At 43.1% G+C, this 13084-nt stretch overlaps 1 protein-coding gene across 2 annotated transcripts in view; it reads left to right on the top strand.

The window, feature by feature from the left end:
- The window catches only part of EYA4 (EYA transcriptional coactivator and phosphatase 4), a 481052-nt gene that overhangs the window by 165554 nt on the left and 302414 nt on the right, over positions 1 to 13084 (top strand). The window lies entirely within an intron of this gene.

The following is a 13084-nucleotide window of genomic DNA, read 5'->3' on the forward strand; positions in this document are numbered from 1 at the left end:
CCTGATACCCTATTCAAGGGGCATGATACAATTAATCACACTGGTCCCGAGGAAACCCTACATCCCCGTAATTCTTCCCCTACAGATGATCTAAGAGCCTCCCAGCTGAGTGTGCATGATTCACCAACACAAATTCCAGCTTCTTGTTCAGATCCTTCCCAAACAGCTCAAAACCCCATGGTGGACACTCCCGACATAGTGATCTCACCCGAAACTAATACAATTACACCCTCCAACCCTTCAGACACAGCCCAAGCCGCAAGCCCATGTAGAGATGACAACCTTGACACCACCAGCACTATTTCGGCCTCTTTTTTAGATCTTCCGCCCTCACTGTCCCAGAATACCCTACTACTACCCATGCCCAGCCCCATTGGCAACAGAGTCCTGTTGAAACCAAAAGTCCCCTTGAAACGACCTCCCCCAAGCCCAGAAAAAGAGGATGCAGAGGAAAAGGAAAACAAAGAAAAAAGAAACAGATTCTTCACTTAAATGACACTGGTCCCAAAATGCAGTCCATCTTCAATCTATCAAATCATACCCTAACCATGCGAGAAACAGAACTATTACAGAAGGGCCTCTCATTTTGCCCCACCAATTCATCTAGTATGTCTGAACTCTTCTCAGATTTAAATGCATATATCCGTAAACTTACCCTTAAACGCCACTTTGCCATGAAAAACCAACAAAATCTTGACACTGATACAACCCTGATCATTACAGCTAATGACAACATTCCCATTGTTTCCATAGATCCAGGGGAATTGGCCACAGAAAAATACATTACAACTCAATTAAAAGGAAAGTCTAGGTTCTACCCTACAGGCTCCAAAGGTAACTTTATCCCCACGTTTTATGCCCTGGTTCTTGAGGATTTACAAAAACTCCCCCTAAAACATTCTATCCAACAATCAAATCTAACCCCATCAGAAACTAGAGCCATCAAAACCTTACAGAATAATCATAACCTTGTTATTAAGCCGGCGGACAAGGGCGGAGGAGTGGTTCTACTGAACAGAGCTGATTACCTAGAAGAGGCATACCGACTACTTAACAACACTGATCACTACTCTCCGCTAGATCATGATCCCACTTTCGAATTTAACAATAAACTTAAAACATTCATCAATACGGCTTTTCTAAACGGTATCTTAACAAAAAACGAACGTTCTTTCATTATAAATCAGCACCCCAAAACACCCTTTTTTTACTTTCTCCCAAAAATCCACAAAACACTCATAAAACCACCAGGCCGACCAATTATTTCTGGAATTGAATCTACAACCAGCAATTTATCTCATTTTCTTGACCAACATCTCCAAACTCATGTTCAGGCACTTCCGTCATATTTAAAAGACTCCCAACATCTCATCCAACTCCTCAAAGATATAAACTGGCAATCCGATTTCCTTTGGTTAACCTGTGACGTCACCTCCTTATACACAAATATACCTCACCCATTTGGACTCACAGCCCTAAAATTCTTCCTAAACCAAAATCCAGATATACCCATCGCCCAACAGACTTTTCTAATACAATGTGCAGAATTTATCTTAAACCATAATGCTTTTTCATTTGCAGGAAACCATTACCACCAACTAACAGGCACAGCCATGGGTAGCTCATTTGCCCCTTCATATGCAAATCTAGCAATGGGCTACCTAGAATTTCTAAAATTCACTCATGACAACCCCTTTTCATCAAACATAATTTTTTACCGCCGCTATATCGATGACTTAATCTTTATCTGGCAAGGTGACCCCACACGCATTAATTTATTTTTAGAATTCCTTAACACCAACCCTGCCGGACTCCAATTTACCTGTCAATATAACCATAATTCCATAGAATATTTAGATCTCCTACTGTTCACTGATTCCATCCACATCAAAACCAAAACCCACTTTAAAAAGGTAGACGCTAACAATTACATCCACTTTGACAGTCATCATCACCGCCCATGGACAACCAACACACCCTACAGCCAATACAGACGCATACACCGTAACTGCACAGACATTAAGGACTTCCATGACCAATCCAGAATACTTACAGGCAAATTCACTGACCGTAACTATCCACGCAAACTCCTGAAGGATGCCAAACACAGGGCCATGAATACCCATCAACTAGCCCAGACCCAACCCACACAATCAGCCAACCCCTCTGCCCTTTTTCCAAGGTTTATCACCAAATTCAGTATGCAACATAGTGCTATCAGAACCATTCTTCAGTCAAGGTGGGAAATCCTACAGCAGGATCCTTATCTACTCAACACATTACCAAAAAATCCAACACTTACCTTCCGGAGAGCTCCCAACCTCCGGAACCTATTAGCCCCCAGCAGACTTAAAATGATCCAACCCAGTGAACCAAGCCACCACACCAACTCACTACTCCTAGGATCACGGGCTTGTCAAAAGTCCCGCTGCCAGGCCTGTTCCTTTATAACCCAAACAGATTCCTTTCAATCATTTACCACCAATACTCATTACACGATCAAACAAAACATCACCTGTGAAACCAAAAATGTAATATACCTAATATCATGCCCCTGCAAACTGCAATATGTCGGACGGACCACCCAGACCACCAGAACCAGAATTGGGCAACACAAAAGGAACATCATTAATAATTATGCACTCCACAGTGTTTCCCGGCACTTTGGCACCCATCACCAAAACAACCCACACCTATTCACTATCACTTTGATTGAATCTCTACCCCCCAACACCACTAATGTTTTTGAGACTTTGCGGCATAGGGAGATGATGTGGATACAGATCCTCAAAACCCTAACACCAACAGGGCTAAATGAGGTCTTAGAAAAAGTATTTTGATCCCACCTCCCAAGTGTTTAATTATAGGTAAATAGCTCCATCTATACTCCAAACCTTTTTTATGCTTTTAATGGTCCTCTCTTTTATATCTTTCTTACTCTTGACCCCTTTTATGATGTCAAAATTTATAGATGTTACTTTTATACGTCTACGTTTTTTATGTGTATGTATGTATGTATGTATATACATATATATATGTGTATGTGTATGTATTTTTTTTTTTTTTTTTTTTTTTTTTTTTTTATTTATTTTATATCATCATTACCCACATTTTTATAATAACATTGTGTTCACATTTTTATCATTGGCAGCCTCTTATGCTCTATCTCATGTATACTTTTATTATATACTGTTGGCATGTTTATATGGTTTTTAAAAAACACTCATACTGTTATATTTTACCATTTTTACCGTTTTACACCTGAATCCGTATGTATACATGTGCACACCCAGTGACATCTTTATACGAACATCCATGGCTAAAAGTTACATGAATTGTCTAGCTGCCACAAAAAATTGCTGAACTGGTGGAGCCGGGTTTTGAACCCAGGTCGCCTGTGTCAGAGGCAGAGCCCTTGACCATTACTCTATCCAGCCGTTGCTGGTTATCCCATGTCCCAGCCACTGCTGGGGATTTCGTAATTATCCCACTGGAGAGATTCACTTCCTGTGCAAAGTTGTTCACACCTCCTGTTACCAAATACTTCCTGTTACCAAACATTCCTGATTGGACTTCAGTCCTGTCAGTTTAACCTCTCTTCCCATTTAAAGCAAGCCTCACTTCATACTGACACAGAGGCGCTCAAACTTATTGCTTGACCCACTGAGGTAAGTTATCTTATACTTTATGCTTGCAGTTTATTTTAATCCTTTTTGTGTCCATATAAGGCTCTATATGCTATCTGGGAATAGACCGTGGCCTATACCCAGCTCTACCATGTAACTGTTTCACTTTGAGACATACAATATGATTCCTTTAATCTGGGAGCATTAAGCCTTAGCTATTTGATTTCTGACATCTAAGCTTGTTTGCATAGCCCTGTGTTTAAGTGGGCGGAAAATGTTTTTTTTTTTTTTTTTTTTTTGTAGCAATGCTTTATGTAGCAATTATTTTATGTGTTCTCTACCAATTATCTGCTGCGCCAATTGTTGCAATTCTGTGGGTAGTTATTTTGTGTATATTTTGTTTTTATTCCAGTTGTGCTCCCATTTTTGCCTGAGGAAGCGGGGTCACGCCCGCGAAACGCGTTGCATTTGTGGAGTTGAATAAATTACTTGACAATTCTATTTTATTGAGACTCAAGTGAGTTTTCTTTTTTTGTAAGAGGGAGGTGAGTCCACCTTAACATCCCCCTCTCCTTTTAAGCGGTTTTTAAAACGTTTTACTCTACTCTGGCGCCTCTGTATACCGAGTTTTTGCTGATCTTCTAGTCCACCCTGGGTGGAGGGGTGCATCCCCATCTACTATCTACAGAGAGCGACTTCTTAACCTGAGTGGGGTCAGGTCCTAATGCTCCCCACCTGCATTTAAAGTGGTTGCCTATTGGTAACCCGTGTTTGTGAGTATATATATACATAAAATTGTATTGAACTCTTCATTTTACCTGACAATACTGCACCATATTGGGCTCTCGATTCTCTTCTTGTTTTTAAGCATCTTTCTAAAATGGGGTCACTTGTGGGGTTCCTATACTGCCCTGGCATTTTAGGGGCCCTAAACCGCGAGGAGTAGTCTAGAAAACAAATGCTTCAAAATGACCTGTGAATAGGACGTTGGGCCCCTTAGCGCACCTAGGCTGCAAAAAAGTGTCACACATGTGGTACCGCTAGAGATGAGCCGAAATTTTCGAAATTTCGAACTGCTTTTATTACGAATGCGAAATTTAACATTACGACCCAAATTCGTAATTTCGTAATTAATTTTCAAATCGTAATTTACAATTTCGTAATCGAAATTTCACTCCCATAATGACGAATTTCGTGTCTCCAACCGAAATTTTACTGTTTCAGGTTTGTAAGGGTTTCTATCCCTCTAGATGCCTAAAATGAATAGCACAGCCAGCCAGCCAGCCCTCCTCCTCCCTCCCTCCCTCCCTCTCTCTCTCTCTCCCCCCAGAGATCTGTAGTATTTCAAAACCATACTCACATTCATGACATGTCCAGGGATCAAACCCAGGCCAACCACATGGAAGACAGCTATGCTCACCACCATACCACCAAACACACACTAAATAGACTGCTAACCTAAATCTTACTTGTAGACAGTCATATGAGACACATGGACCATGGACCATGCGATAGAGTGAGGTGCAAAAATGAAATCATGCCTAGCAGAGGATGGTTTCACAATGCTAAATGCTAGGCTGGCTGTGGTGCAATTGGTTAGTGCGTCTGGCTGGTAACAGCAAGGTTACAGGTTCGATTCCATCCAGGCATGTCTTTTCCTTTTGCGTTCAACAGTTGTCCAAACAGAGCCAACAGAGCCCCAGATAGCCATGTAGAGTTAGGTCACAGCTAGCCTGGCTGTGGTGCAATTGGTTAGTGTGTCTGGCTGGTAACAGCAAGGTTACAGGTTCGATTCCATCCAGGCATGTCTTTTCCTTTTGAGTTCAACAGTTGTCCAAACACCGAGCACAAAGTTTTGCATGCGTAAAGTTTTACGCACGCAAAATACCCCATGGGGTTCAATGGCGCAGCGCGCGCACGCAAAAGGAAAAGACATGCCTGGATGGAATCAAACCTTGCTGTTACCAGCCAGACACACTAACCAATTGCACCACAGCCAGGCTAGCTGTGACCTAACTCTACATGGCTATCTGGGGCTCTGTTGGCTCTGTTTGGACAACTGTTGAACGCAAAAGGAAAAGACATGCCTGGATGGAATCGAACCTGTAACCTTGCTGTTACCAGCCAGACGCACTAACCAATTGCACCACAGCCAGGCTAGCTGTGACCTAACTCTACATGGCTATCTGGGGCTCTGTTGGCTCTGTTTGGACAACTGTTGAACGCAAAAGGAAAAGACATGCCTGGATGGAATCGAACCTGTAACCTTGCTGTTACCAGCCAGACGCACTAACCAATTGCACCACAGCCAGGCTAGCTGTGACCTAACTCTACATGGCTATCTGGGGCTCTGTTGGCTCTGTTTGGACAACTGTTGAACGCAAAAGGAAAAGACATGCCTGGATGGAATCGAACCTGTAACCTTGCTGTTACCAGCCAGACGCACTAACCAATTGCACCACAGCCAGGCTAGCTGTGACCTAACTCTACATGGCTATCTGGGGCTCTGTTGGCTCTGTTTGGACAACTGTTGAACGCAAAAGGAAAAGACATGCCTGGATGGAATCGAACCTGTAACCTTGCTGTTACCAGCCAGACGCACTAACCAATTGCACCACAGCCAGGCTAGCAGTGACCTAACTCTACATGGCTATCTGGGGCTCTGTTGACTCTGTTTGGACAACTGTTGAACGCAAAAGGAAAAGACATGCCTGGATGGAATCGAACCTGTAACCTTGCTGTTACTAGCCAGACGCACTAACCAATTGCACCACAGCCAGGCTAGCTGTGACCTAACTCTACATGGCTATCTGGGGCTCTGTTGGCTCTGTTTGGACAACTGTTGAACGCAAAAGGAAAAGACATGCCTGGATGGAATTGAACCTGTAACCTTGCTGTTACCAGCCAGACACACTAACCAATTGCACCACAGCCAGCCTAGCATTTAGCACTGTGAAACCATCCTCTGCTAGGCATGATTTCATTTTTGCACCTCACTCTATCGCATGGTCCAATCACAAAGCCCTGCACCCAGCATGTGTCTCATATGACTGTCTACAAGTAAGATTTAGGTTAGCAGTCTATTTAGTGTGTGTTTGGTGGTATGGTGGTGAGCATAGCTGTCTTCCATGTGGTTGGCCTGGGTTTGATCCCTGGACATGTCATGAATGTGAGTATGGTTTTGAAGTACTACAGATCTCTGGAGAGAGAGAGAGAGAGAGAGAGAGAGAGAGAGAGAGAGAGAGAGAGAGAGAGAAAGAGAGAAAGAGAGAGGAGGAGGAGGAGGAGGAGGAGGAGGAGGAGGAGGAGGAGGAGGAGGAGGAGGAGGAGTGGCTGGCTGGCTGTGCTATTCATTTTAGGCATCTAGAGGGATAGAAACCCTTACAAACCTATAACAGTAAAATTTCGGTTGGAGACACGAAATTCGTCATTACGGGAGTGAAATTTCGATTACGAAGGCATCTAGAGAGATAGAAACCTTTGCAAACTTTAAAATACTAAATTTCGTAATCGTAATTACGAAAATTTGCGTAATTTGCGAAAATTACGAAATTTCGATTACTGCTAAAATCGTAATTGTAGTAATTTCGCGAAATTTCGGAAATTCGTAATTAGGTCATTACGCTCATCCCTAGGTACCGCCGTACTCAGGAAAAGTAGTATAATGTGTTTTGGGGTGTATTTTTACACATACCCATGCTGGGTGGGAGAAATTTCTATGTAAATGGACAATTGTGTGTAAAAAAATCAAAAAATTGTCATTTACAGAGATATTTCTCCCACTTAGCATGGGTATGTGTAAAAATACACCCCAAAACGCATTATACTACTTCTCCTGAGTACAGCGGTACCACATGTGTGGCACTTTTTTACACCTTAAGTACGCTAAGGGGCCCAAAGTCCAATGAGTACCTTTAGGATTTCACAGGTCATTTTGCGACATTTGGTTTCAAGACTACTCCTCACGGTTTAGGGCCCCTAAAATGCCAGGGCAGTATAGGAACCCCACAAATGACCCCATTCTAGAAAGAAGACACCCAAAGGTATTCCGTACGGAATATGGTGAGTTCATAGAAGATTTTATTTTTTGTCACAAGTTAGCGGAAAATGACACTGTGAAAAAAAACTATTAAAATCAATTTCCGCTAACTTATGACAAAAAAATAAAAACTTCTATGAACTCACCATACTCCTAACGGAATACCTTGGGGTGTCTTCTTTCTAAAATGGGGTCATTAGTGGGGTTCCTATACTGCCCTGGCATTTTAGGGGCCCTAAACCGTGAGGAGTAGTCTTGAAACAAAAATGACCTGTGAAATCCTAAAGGTACTCATTGGACTTTGGGCCCCTTAGTGCAGTTAGGGTGCAAAAAAGTGCCACACATGTGGTATCGCCGTACTCGGGAGAAGTAGTACAATGTGTTTTGGGGTGTATTTTTACACATACCCATGCTGGGTGGGAGAAATACCTCTGTAAATGACAATCTTTTGATTTTTTTACACACAATTGTCCATTTACAGAGGTATTTCTCCCACCCAGCATGGGTATGTGTAAAAATACACCCCAAAACACATTGTACTACTTCTCCCGAGTATGGCGATACCACATGTGTGGCACTTTTTTGCACCCTAACTGCGCTAAAGGGCCCAAAGTCCAATGAGTACCTTTAGGATTTCACAGGTCATTTTGAGAAATTTCGTTTCAAGACTACTCCTCACGGTTTAGGGCCCCTAAAATGCCAGGGCAGTATAGGAACCCCACAAATGACCCCATTTTAGAAAGAAGACACCCCAAGGTATTCCGTTAGGAGTATGGTGAGTTCATAGAAGATTTTATTTTTTGTCAAAAGTTAGCGGAAATTGATTTTAATTGTGTTTTTTCACAAAGTGTCATTTTCCGCTAACTTGTGACAAAAAATAAAATCTTCTATGAACTCGCCATACTACTAACGGAATACCTTGGGGTGTCTTCTTTCTAAAATGGGGTCATTTGTGGGGTTCCTATACTGCCCTGGCATTTTAGGGGCCTAAACCGTGAGGAGTAGTCTTGAAACGAAATTTCTCAAAATGACCTGTGAAATCCTAAAGGTACTCATTGGACTTTGGGCCCTTTAGCGCAGTTAGGGTGCAAAAAAGTGCCACACATGTGGTATCGCCGTACTCAGGAGAAGTAGTATAATGTGTTTTGTGGTGTATTTTTACACATACCCATGCTGAGTGGGAGAAAGATCTCTGTAAATGGACAATTGTGTGTAAAAAAAATTAACAAATTGTCATTTACAGAGATATTTCTCCCACCCAGCATGGGTATGTGTAAAAATACACCCCAAAACACATTATACTACTTCTCCTGAGTACGGCAATACCACATGTGTGGCACTTTTTTGCAGCCTAACTGCGCTAAGGGGTCCAAAGTCCAATGAGCACCTTTAGGCTTTACAGGGGTGCTTACAATTTAGCACCCCCCAAAATGTCAGGACAGTAAACACACCCCACAAATGATCCCATTTTGGAAAGTAGACCCTTCAAGGTATTCAGAGAGGGGCATGGTGAGTCCGTGGCAGATTTCATTTTTTTTTGTCGCAAGTTAGAAGAAATGGAAACTTTTTTTTTTTTTTTTCTCACAAAGTGTCATTTTCCGCTTACTTGTGACAAAAAATAATATCTTCTATGAACTCACTATGCCTCTCAGTGAATACTTTGGGGTGTCTTCTTTCCAAAATGGGGTCATTTGGGGGGTATTTATACTATCCTGGAATTCTAGCCCCTCATGAAACATGACAGGGGGTCAGAAAAGTCAGAGATGCTTGAAAATGTGAAAATTCACTTTTTGCACCATAGTTTGTAAACGCTATAACTTTTACCCAAACCAATAAATATACACTGAATGGGTTTTTTTTAATCAAAAACATGTTTGTCCACATTTTTCGCGCTGCATGTATACAAAAATTTTACTTTATTTGAAAACTGTCAGCACAGAAAGTTAAAAAAATCATTTTTTTGCCAAAATTCATGTCTTTTTTGCTGAATATAATAAAAAGTAAAAATCGCAGGAGCAATCAAATAGCACCAAAAGAAAGCTTTATTAGTGACAAGAAAAGGAGCCAAAATTCATTTAGGTGGTAGGTTGTATGAGCGAGCAATAAACCGTGAAAGCTGCAGTGGTCTGAATGGAAAAAAAGTGGCCGGTCCTTAAGGGGTAGAAAGCCCTAGGTCCTCAAGTGGTTAAACACATAGGCCTCGATTCATAAAGCATTCCCGCATTCGGAAATGCAAAAAAACGCTCACTTTACCGACCACACACCAAAATATGCATTCATAAAGGCTTTTTCCGCATGAAAAGCCGACATTTGCGAGCAGAGTGATCAATCACCGCCTTGCGCGGTGATTATCACAGCAACAGTAACAAATGTCAATTCATAAAGATTAGAGGTAGCGGTATGCGGACGGGTATTACCGCTACCTCTGATGTGGCGAGAAGCGTGCGGAATCCGTTGCAGTGAATGGGACAGACCTCCCAAGCAGCTGCAGAGAGAACACCGCACGGAGGGATTCCGCCTGCTTCCCCTGTTTCCGCACGTCTCCCGACAGCCTAACGCCTGCCTACAGCGGAGTATCTCCGCACGTATATCACAAGTAGCTAAATTTTTATGAATTACCACCCTGAAGGCGGAAATACCGACAGCGGTGTTTCCCCGCTCGACTTTCCCCGCTCGCAGGCAGTTTTATGAATCGAGGCCAATGTTTTATACACTTATTGGCTGCCTAGTAGTGCAAACCAAATTATTGGTTGAAGATCTCAAAACACAGTATCCTCTTTCATAGAAAAGGCAATGTATCCTACATTCTGTGTTGGTTTTTGAAAGGAGTATTGTTAGATTTTGTTGTTTGAGGTGTTTTGGTTGTGAAGATGAACAGTAAGGTTGTGCTGCTGTTGCTGCTGGCATTATGGATTCATGGTATGACCCATGCTAGAAGATTCCGGGGGCATCCACTGCTCCAGAAAAGAGGGTACAAGGGCCAGTGTTTCAAATTCTGCTTGTGCTTTTGGCTATCTTTGGCTCAGTTTAGATCCTTTATGAGTTCACTGAAAATTTGTATGCTACAAGAATTTTTTTCACATTTTTCCACTATCTGGATTGTATGCATCTTCTAGCCTTCACTGATATGCAGATATGTCGAAAATCTGCATTTATTTCCATAATCCCTGCTCCAGTTATCTGTAAACATTATTTCCAAGCCATCCACTGTATGTATGTGTGTCCTTCCATCCCACACATGCCCCCTCCTGCCCTGCTGTGATTGCCTGCAGTGTACTTTCCATATGACCCACTGTGATTGACTGCAGCACAGACTGCATGGAGCATGTGTGGGATGATGGCATGTGCAACACCCAGAGAGATAGCCCATGTACCCCTGCCCCATGCAGCATAGTGAGCGCCACTAGTCGATATAGAATAAATCCCAAATATGTTGCAGTACATGGCCATTGACATTGGGATTATATGAATGGCTTTAATAATTGCCCAAACCCTTATATCATCAATGTTCTAAGCAATCCCTTTAGAACTTTTTTCAGCTTCCTCACAAAGCCATAACTATTTAACTGCAAAAAAGTATTATCTTGTGAGTAAAATATTTCATAAATGCTTTCATACAAACTGCACAAGTATCTGTGTGCCACAACCCAGATCAGAGTACACCGGCGGCTGCCATTGTAGTAGCAGGCGCACGGCTACAGCCCTAGCCTTTGGGTCTCCAGTCACAGTGCCAATGCTCTGTTGTTTTCCTTCCTCACAAGTATCTGTGTGCACTGCAAGTTTGTAATAAAAAAAAAATAAAAAACTTTAGTTCTACTTTAAATCACAGCACAAAGAAAAAAAATATTTTTGGCCTTTATCTTGCATAATTTTATCAGTTATAACATTCTGTTAGACTCTTTACATGTTCATTACTGTGCATTCCAGTGGGGGCAAAGCATGAAACAGGGATGTGTCTTTAGGGCCTTTTTTGGATACCTTCTTGTTACCACAGATTCTATATTTGGGAGTGATTTAGCTAAAATTTTCCATCCTTAGAATGACAGGCCAGAGCTTTAGGCTAAACAGTCAAGTTCAATGATGTCAATTAAGATCTAGTCAGCGCTGACCAGTCAGGAGCTCTGGTCAGTCAGCGCTCAGGAATCCTGAACTGTTCTGGACAGTTTTCATGCACATCTAAAGCATTGGCCTACATCTATATGATGGTGCATACAGTATTTTAAACTGTGAAAATGTGTATTTGACTGTAGTGAATGGAGGAGAAGCTTTACCAAAAATTCTCCCAGTAATATTGTCCTTAACTAAAAATTAAAAAAGAAAGAAAATAACAGACATTTATTGTCAGCTGAAATATTTTCCTCTTTGTTATTGCTGGTATTTACAGAAATGTAAAGGTGTACCAGAGCTGAGTTTAGCTAAAAGTTTTATACATACCTGGGGCTTCTTCCAGCCCCATGCACATGGATTGCTCCCACACCACCATCCTAAGTTTTCTCCCTTTTCGGTGCCGGGTCCCATAACTTCATTCTGCGCAATGCCAGTAACGCCAGTCTGCGCAAAAGAAGTGCGCCCTCTATGTATCTCTGCAGTAGCCCCCGCCGGAGACAAAAACGGCTATTTAGCCGCACAATGAAATGGACGCACCGGTTCATCCTAGTGTATCTTCCATACCGTTATGATCCACATTACAAATCAGCGCCGTATCGTTTTTGCTACGGCGCCGTATCGGTTTTGATAACGGCGCGGCCAATATTCTCGTACCAGATATCGCGCACTGTATCAGACACTTGCCACTTCCCGGTGGATGCGAGGTGACCCGGCCGGGGTTGCACTGGGGATGGGCGGATGGCAGAGCAGCAACCCGTCCTTGGATGGTCGGACACGGGCGTACTCAGGTTCGGACATCCCCTCCAGCACCGGCCGGGGAGCCATCAGGGGCCCAGCTGGGGTAAATGCCTACCCGCTGAGCAGGTACCTCCAGGCAGGGGCAGCTGGCCCCGGGGTGTCGGAGCATACGCCGCCTGCTCTCAGCTCCCGGAGCCGCTCTGTAGGAGGGATCCGCAGCCAGGCCCCGCACTCGCAGGCCGCCCTGAATATCCCGGGAGCAGCTCGGGACTCTGGCAGCAGCACACCCGAAGAGGGAGGCAGAGAGCGCCCGCCGGGGGGAGGCGGTGGCTCTAGAATGCTCATCGGATTGCTCCCCTCTTACCTCTCCCTGCACCTCTTTGGGGGTGAGTACTGGAACGTCACGTTACCGTTAGCGTAAGAAAATATGGAAGAAATGGACGCGTGTGTTGCCGCAAAGCTCATGTCTAACGGCAACCTTCAATGTTTCATAGCCGGTTGATAGCCGTATATTAAAAAGTAAAATATACGGCTATCAACCGGCTATGAAACATTAAAGTTTGCCGTTAGCCAT

The sequence above is a fragment of the Hyperolius riggenbachi genome, chromosome 4 (assembly GCF_040937935.1).
Source record: "Hyperolius riggenbachi isolate aHypRig1 chromosome 4, aHypRig1.pri, whole genome shotgun sequence".
NCBI lineage: Eukaryota > Metazoa > Chordata > Amphibia > Anura > Hyperoliidae > Hyperolius > Hyperolius riggenbachi.